This window comes from Pyxicephalus adspersus, chromosome 8 (assembly GCF_032062135.1).
Source record: "Pyxicephalus adspersus chromosome 8, UCB_Pads_2.0, whole genome shotgun sequence".
Lineage (NCBI taxonomy): Eukaryota > Metazoa > Chordata > Amphibia > Anura > Pyxicephalidae > Pyxicephalus > Pyxicephalus adspersus.
Genome location: NC_092865.1, coordinates 16,607,745 through 16,616,575, shown reverse-complemented (window position 1 = coordinate 16,616,575; position 8,831 = coordinate 16,607,745). Strand labels below are relative to the sequence as shown.

The 8,831-nt window shown below is 42.9% G+C and overlaps 1 protein-coding gene across 1 annotated transcript in view; it reads left to right on the top strand.

The window, feature by feature from the left end:
- Window positions 1-7,464: 7,464 nt before the first annotated feature.
- SPATA6 (spermatogenesis associated 6) overlaps window positions 7,465-8,831 on the top strand; it is a gene marked incomplete in the record, with an annotated part of 56,069 nt that continues 54,702 nt past the window's right edge. Inside the window, 1 exon segment of the mRNA XM_072419607.1 lies at window positions 7,465-7,668.

The following is an 8,831-nucleotide window of genomic DNA, read 5'->3' as shown; positions in this document are numbered from 1 at the left end:
ACGATCGTTCGTAGATATTGTACACACAATAGATACGATCGTTTGAGCGATAGAGGAACTATGTGCACGACAGGAAAGTGAACGAGCGTTCGTTCATCACGCATGCTCTGAACATGGACGATCAACGAACGACCGTACACACGAACGATGTTCAACGATCGTCGCCCAATCCGATCCGCCGGTCCGGTCGTTCGTTTCCAACAATTTTCCTCGTTCGTCGGCGTCGTTGGTTACTTTTTTACGAACGATTTTTTGCCCAATCGATCGTTCGTCGTTCGATTGGAACGATAAAAATTGGAAGTGTGTACGCACCTTAAGTGACAGGTATTACAGTGGTGGCTAATAAGGGATAAGGTTCAAGTTTGTTTGAGATTGTGTTCAACTTTAGTTGTTCGCCAGTGCAAATGGCCACACCAACAGCCAGCTCACAGCCAAGTGTTTACCTTGCCAACTACATATTTACAGGCGATGCTGTTGGCACCAGATCATGGCTAGTTGCCAACGTAAACAGTTGTGAGCGTTTCTGTTGGCTGATGTCAGAGCAGTACAACCGCTAAAAACCGCAAGTCAAGGAAAAGCTGCCAATTGTACTGTATTTGTAACCAGCTAGGAGCTGGTTGGCAACATACAGTACATACTATAGCAGGATGAGTTGCTATTGGTTGGGGATTGTAAGAGCAGTGTCACTCTTAATAAGCATTAGCCAATTGAGACACTTTCCATTGTTCTCCTTAGAGACCCCAGTGAAGCACATTCCAGGGTTTGTATCAATGGGTTCTTAGCAAATTAAACCCAAAGCAAAAAGGTAAACTTTAAAGATTGTTTACTGATCTTTAGCCAATAGAACCTGGAAATATTTGCCCATCATTACTGGCAAGCATTGCAGTGATACCTCCAAGTTACTCCAACTGTCCACTCATAAAAGTATGAAAAACAACAGTTGGGTGGAACAAAGAATTAGCCTATGCGCATAAATCAGCATTGATATAAAAAGTCATCATGCTGATCTAAAAAAAAGATTACCTAAAAATGTCTCTATAAAGTTTTCTGAAGATCACTTTTTTCTACAAATACAGCTCACTGGAGTATGATGCTTAGATGGTTCCTTGAATTCTTGCCTTGAATATAGGAGTTCTTTCCCATGCAGTACGTCCTTGGTACAAGGTTTCTTTTTTTTTTTTCCGTGCATGTAGATATATTGCATTTTAATAATAAATAGATACCCCTTCAAAAATTCAACATTTCTCTGTAACCTTTTTAGCATTGCCCTTGTCCTTCCTAGACCAGTTTCTCATCCACCTACAAAACAAAATCCCTACAAGGCAACATGCTAAGAAGAAAGTATATTTATTTTCCAGTGACAGAATCTACAATCTACAAATACTTCTGCATCTCAAGTGGGTTTTGTCGATATTTAATTTGTAAATCTTGGCAGTATGACCTTAGAAAAGCTACCAACGTCTTCAAGTTCTTGGAAAGGACATTTTAAATGACAGGACTTAAAGATCAACTACAGTGTTGTTTCTGAAATGTCATGTGTTAACCAATTTCTGTAGCCTAGACCTTATACAACGACACACTTCATCCCGACCGCCTTGTGTTTTGGTGATTTATCCTGCAGCGTTCAGATGCCGGCTTTCTCGCTTGTTTTTGCAATGTTTCTTGTACTATGAAAGCTGTGCATTCCATTCTGCTAAATTAATCACCTTTCAGCAGGAGAAGACAAGTCCATGGACTGAAAATTTAGATGGGAACATTGGTTTTCTTTTCTTTCCATTAGAGTGGTGAAAATACCGAATTCAACAGCCTCTGACGCATTTCTATGTATTCAAAAACCTCATTGGAAATAAAAAATGAATCCTTGAAATGCGAAAATGGAATGCAGTTTTCTTACTTTGGGCTTCAGGTTTTCATTACTGTCTTATGTAGGTGATCTGGGTCCATTTAAAACCCAATTCCTGCCTATTTTTTTAGCCGAGGAGGAATAAAAAACAAAACATTTAATATATTGTTGGACCACCTTTAGCTTTGATTAAAAAATGCCTTTATTGTAGTATGACTTCAATAAGTCTATACAATGTCACAACCTTTAATTCCATCCAGAGTTGAATTAATATGTTGATATTGATGATGGGAGTAGGGATGAGCGAGTATCCCTTTGGCAGTCTCCCGAAAATTTCCTCCAAATTCCAATGGTTTTGCTAAATTTCGGCGAACCGATTTCGCGAAACCATCGGAAGATCAGGCAAATTAAAACAGGAGGATTCACAGAGCTGCATTCAGCCCTGGGAATCCTCCTGTTTGTGATCCCCGGAGCACTAGAAGTTACCCACAGCTGCACACAGCCACAGCTGCAATCATTGAGAAAATGCCCAGCACAAGAAGTTAAATGGGGAGAAGTCTCCCTATTCAAAACATCTAGTGCTCTCTGATTGGCTGAGGAAGGCTTTCTCTCTCAGCGGATCGCATCGCAGTGGATAAAAGAAAAATGTAACAAATGTATCATAATTCTACTGTGCTGGAAAGTGTGTTACAGAGTAAGAGATACCTATATTACAATGTAAGCAGGTTCTCCTGTGCTCAGCGAGCAGAAAACAGTTCCTTGGTAATTTGAAAACAGTACACAACAGTTCTACCAAATTATTTATTTTTTAAGGCACTAGAGGTTAAATGGGGAGAAGTCCCTCCATTCAAAACCTCTAGTGCTCTCTGATTGGCTGAGGAAGGCTCCTCCTCTCAGAGTGAGTCATGCGGCTTGCGTTTATGAATGAACGCGGCCATGGGAGAATCAGAGGATTTTTCCCACTTTGCATTCATTTATGAACACCCAGCCATGAGACTCACACTGTGTTCCTGGATAGCGAAACTCTATCCAGGAACACATAGTAGAGGACTGCAACAGCAATTAGGGGAGCGGAGCTGCTCTGCTCCCGATTGCTGTTGCTGCTCTGTAGTATCTACATACAACTAGTAAAGGGCTGCAAGAGCAGGGGAGCTCCCGTGATTGGTCTTGCAGGTCCCAGAAATTCAGTCTTGCCGGACGAATTTACAAAGACCCTTCTCGCCTACATGTTTGGTAAGCGAGAACGGCCCAATTTACCGCGAGACCGAATTTAATAAATTTGCACGCTCATCCCTAGATGGGAGAGTCAGTCTTCTGTGTAAAGTCTTCTCCAACACCTCTCAAGGATAATATAAGGGTTAAGGTTGGGACTCTGTGGTCAACATGTGGTGGGTAAATGTGTGAATACGATGTCTCATGCTCCCTTCACCACTCATTTACAATCTGAGCCCCATAAATTCTGGCAAAGTCATCGTGGATTATGACCATAGCATCGGGGAAGAACAATTGGTTAGACAGCTGATCCTATTTTTGGAGCACATAACATGCTGAACCTAGACCTGTCCAAATGAAGCAACCCCAGATCATAACACTGCCCCCACAGGCACCCCAGATCATAACACTGCCCCCACAGGCACCCCAGATCATAACACTGCCCCCACAGGCACCCCAGATCATAACACTGCCCCACAGGCACCCCAGGTCATATCACTGCCCCCACAAGCACCCCAGATGATACCACTGCCTCCACTGGCACCCCAGATCTTTTGGCAGTGTAAATTGTATTCATACAGTCATAGCAATACCACTCTGCATCACTGAAGACCAACACGGATGGTGAAGGTCCAAAGAGAACACTAGGCATCTCAATGAATCTGGAAGTCATTGCAAAGTGAAACCCACACTGTCAAATGGTGGTGAAGAGTTATCCTTTTATCTGCAGACGGCGCAGCAAGCTAAAAAATAGTCTCTAAAAACCAGTTTGGAGAAGACGTCAAAATGTTTTCAACATTACAAGTTCAATTGCAATGGGCTAACTACTAGATAGTAAACCATTTTTTATCACTTAATATTTGAATACTTAATAATAAAATACTAAAATAATTAAATACTTTTTTCCAGCCCTAAAGCATGCATATCCCCTTAATGAAGTTGGGTTGGACAGGAAGCTCCCTTAGCTCAGATGGAATTTTCCTAGAACTTCTGGGTGACAAATGGTAGATAGAGGGGTAGCAAGCTATCACATGAATGTATGAGCTCCCCCTAAAAACTGAGCACCAGCTGTTTAGTAAGTACATGCCTTTGTTGGCTGTACAGATATCTGGTCATGCTTATACTACATCAGGATGAATAAATCAATGGACAACCTCAAACAGCCATCTGTATAAATTTTCAGTGGATTTCTGAATAACTGGATATTCTGCATGATGGCAGAGCAGTGCAGTATTATCAGGGCCACTACCTACTTAGTGTGTTATTGAATTGCATTGCTTCTGCTTCATGCTTGTTATCCCTTGTGTGGTTCCGTTGGACCAAAATGGCACCGATACTTTACAACCTTTGCAACTGTGTAGCATAATCCTATATTATGGCAGTACGAAGATTTTGGACATGATTCTCCAGTGTCTCTTTGCCGCAGGCTGTACCACATGACCCAGGACACATGGCAATATTATAGAGTGGCAAAAGGGTGCCGATTGCTGGAATGCTCTCTGTGCCCCAGCACTTGGCACTGAAAAGGAGCCAAGTGCTAGGGTGAGGTGATCTCCACCCTAAAAGTATAAGAATAAAACAGTCAAATGGTAAAAAAGGCAGCAGAATAGAAGTGATTTTTCCAATAAGCCAATATCCTGAACCATTGAAGAATCCCCATCTATAAAGAGTGAAAGGGGTGGGTGGGAGGTAATAAACCATTAGTTCAGGGGATTTATTTATATTTTGACTATTTATTATGGATGAGGTTTAGGTTAACCACTACCATGGATTCGAGGAGTCCTATTTTTTGAAATTTGTGATTACAGCAAATGTATGTAGATTTACCCAGAAAATGTTTGCATTGTCCTTTATGGCTAGCAGGGTTAAAAGCTGCCCTGCAACCACTGCAAGAACCATATAAATTGTTGCTTAGACCAGACATTTTCATTTTGGGTTCCTCCAGAGGTTCCCAAGGGTTCCTTAAGCTTTAGCTTATTGCCCTCCCGTGTAATGGTAACCTTATAGTTTTGTGACCTATGCCACTTGGCATAGTATGTAGCTACCTTTATAACATGGGGGAAACCCTTTAAATGACATTCCCATCTTAGGTAACCCCTGCTATAGTTACTATATCCACAGTCACAGCACAATATTAGGAATAATTCCTCTTACATTGCTGCCCATTGGGAAGAGTGTCACCCTTACAGATAACCAACAAGATCATTGGCGTCACTTAAATTGACCTGAGGGTCACAAACTGCTCATTGCTCAAGGAACCCTTAGCAACCTCTGGAGGAAGCTTGCTTGATAAACGCTGGTCAGTAACATGACATCAAAGCTAATTTAGGCTACCTGTATGGGAGACATTATTTCCACTGCCTGCAAGTGTAAGATGCTTTTTTACATTGACCATTTTCAATGGTTGGTCCCCAAGCCTTAAAAATTTTTCCAGGAGTCATCAGAGGTAAAAAGATTGAGAATGGCTGACTTAGACGTTTGTTTCAAGAACATTTGTCCCCTTTAGATTTCCACCTGCCTCTTGTATCCGCAGGCAAAATCTGGAACCTAGATATACCTAGGAGTGTGGCTGTTTTCATTAATTCTGGGGTACATGCTTTTCCCTAGGATTAGGTAGGATTTGGGTTCTGCTTGCACATAATGCTAACAGGGGTTATAGAAGAGCTAAACTTGGCGGACTCACCTGGCTTCCGGTGGCGGGCACCATCATCTTCCTTCCTTCCTCTTCCAGATGATCTTTGCCATCTTTATTGACCGTGCCAAGGTGATGTAATTCCGGCACAGATGCACAGTTTTTTCATCCCAGCACACAAGTGAACCCAGAATAGCGGCGTTTCCCTGTCAACTAAAGCTGATGCTACACATGCGCAGCTGAGCATTTAAACCCGGCACTGCCTGCAAAGTGACCCAGTGATAAAGTGGAAATAAGTTTCCATCATGAGACATGGTCATTATTGCAAAAAAGGAACAGAGTGATATAACTTCCGCAATAATGCATCTTACCTGAAATCAAAGCTGAGCTGCGCATGCACAGCATCAGCTTTAGTTGTCAGAGAAACCTGGAAATCTCAGCTTCCCTTGCTGGGATGGATGAATTCCCATACGCCCGAGCAAGCATTACAGCATCCTAGCATAGCCAATCCAGTCGGCTGAGGATCATCTGGATGAGAAAGAAGAAAATTAGGATGGCGGTGCCCTGCACTAAAATGAAGACCGGTGGATTGGCTAAGTTTAGCTCCACTTTAAAGCAGCACTTTTACTTTTACAGATATGCCGATCTCTCCAACGGGTCCTGGGTCATCCTGCAATCCTCCTTTGTCATCTTCTTTGGCCTTCTTCCGCCTGATCCCGCTCAGCGCAGATGTGAGATCAGGTGACAAAGCTTGCTGCAGATGGAGGGAAAAAAAAGAGTGCTGATCTCTGTGCATGCGTGAGATTGCCATTTTCTTTTTCCCCTTGGAAGAAAAAGCTCCTTCTGCACATGCCCGATTTGCGCATGCCGGGGAAGCAGCCAGAAGCTTCTTTTTTCTTTTAAAAAAAGGGTTTTAAACCCCCGTCTCCAAAAAAGGTAAATTTTACAGCAAAAATTTTAGTTTAGGTCAGCATTAGGACAGGTCTGAACACTCGGGATGATAATGTTACTCTAAGGCTTAGACTACACGGACCCTTTCCCCAGCGTTTACCCCGAGACTTTAAAAGCCCATGTTTGAAATCCCCATGCATTCCAATGGGCTAATCTACACCAGGACGTTTCCTTCAGGCACGTTTATGAGCGTTATCTATAACTTGCTTGCAACGTTTAAAAAATTAAAACGCTGGATTAATGTTGGAAATGTCTAAAAAACGCAAGAAAACGTGAGTAAATCCTTCCATTGATTTCACGTTTTTCTGCATTTTCATGCGTTTAAAAGCACTTGAAACGTAATTGCGGTAAAAACCCGGGGAAACGCGTTTTCCAGCGCTTTAAAAGCAAGATTTAAACGCTAATAAAAGTGCATAAACACAAATAAAAAAGCATATAAACGCAGTAGAATCTGTTACATGCGTTTTTAAAAACATCCGTGTAGTCCCAGCCTAATACAGAGAGATATAAGAAATAATGCCCATATAGCTGTCAGACTGGGTGTATATGGGTGCTGCCAGTCATTCTGTGCCTCCTCCTCCATCTTGTTCTGTGCTAGGAGTGGGACAGTTACAGTCCGTTGCTAGGGGCGTTACCATGTTTCTTGCACACTGTGATAGGTAGAAGTAATTCAATGTGGACGGGACCATGCCTCGTGCGCACACTAGGAAGTAAAACATTATTGTATAATTGCGGCCAAAAGTGTCCTCCTCCAAGGACTCCGGTGGCCATTTTGGTTGAGTCTAAGTTACAATGAAAATTAGCTCTCCGTGTGACACCGGCGGCCATCTTTGTTGTGGGCAGATTTAAAAAAAGGGAGTGATGCTGCTACCAGTTGTTAGGAAACAGAGAGGAAGAGGACTCCAACTTGAGAGAAATAGTAAGGAAGGCCGTGCTTCAGGATTTGGTGCTACTTAGTGGCTCTGGGAAACATGGACTTACTAATGCAAGCGTGCTGATGCAGAAACCAGCAACAAGGCAAGTGCACTTTGTAAGTACTAAATCTTCTGTTGCTGTGTGATTGTGCTGGGGTCATGGACACTTTTCAGAAGTAGCATACCCTGCATATGTGTTAGGATGTTCCTGTGCTGCAAAATCCAGACTGCACACATGTTGCTAAGTCCACTTTTCCTTGGCGTGTTCACACTAATCCGCGTGATGCGTTTTTTAAAAAGCATACGCGTCCGCATGCGTTTTGTTACGTCAGTCCATTCAAAAGAGCACAACATGCAGAAATGTGTGCAGCACGGAGGATCACGCAGTAGTGCATGCAATGCGTTGGTGTGCAGTGTGCTGAGATACCGTTACCAATGAATGGCATTGCACGCTCACATATTATACGTCTTATGGTACTGCCCATGTGTATGTGTTGCTGATGCTTCTCATCTTGCAAAGCTATAATATTGCAATCTGATCAGCAGGAGCAGAGGAGACTGAGGAAATGCTTCCGCATTCCTGCAGCAGACTGATAGCATCATCTCAACCTAGACAAAGTCCCCAGACTAGAGCTTCAAGACCGATTTTATTATTAAAACATGAAGTTTCCTAATATTTTTGAATTACTATTGCAGTATTACTGTGCATGCATGAGCACTTTTTTTTTTTTTTTTTTACAGGAAAGCCCCCTGATGACGCATCTCAGGCATGTGCGGAAGGAGCAGCCCTCAGCTTCCTGAAATATGTGACATCTGTATCCCAGGAGGCTGGGGGTTGCCCTTCAGTCTTTGCCACCACAATGCTAAAGATGAAGCGCAAGAGATCCCCCCAAACAGTTGTAAAATGTGATGATCAGTCTGCGTATGTAGACCCAAAACAAAAAAACAGACTTGCCTTCAATCCTGCAGATCAATCTATCTGTTGGGAGGTTTTTTGCATTGGGTTGCCAGGCTCCGCCATCTTCTCTCTTCTTCAGCGTTCTTCCTCCTACGTCACCCGATCTCGCACTGTGAAGTCGAGAAAGCGGGTGACGTAGATTGGGGGAAAAAACTTGCTGATCTCACTGCGCATGCGTTTTTGATGAAAGGGCTCCTGCGCATGCCTGAGATGTTCAGGCATGTGCAAAAGTAGCAGCCAAGAGCCTCCCGTGATGTGTGATGTAGGTATCCCTGGAGGCTCTGCGCTCCCATTCATTCCTTATTCTTAAATTAGGCGATT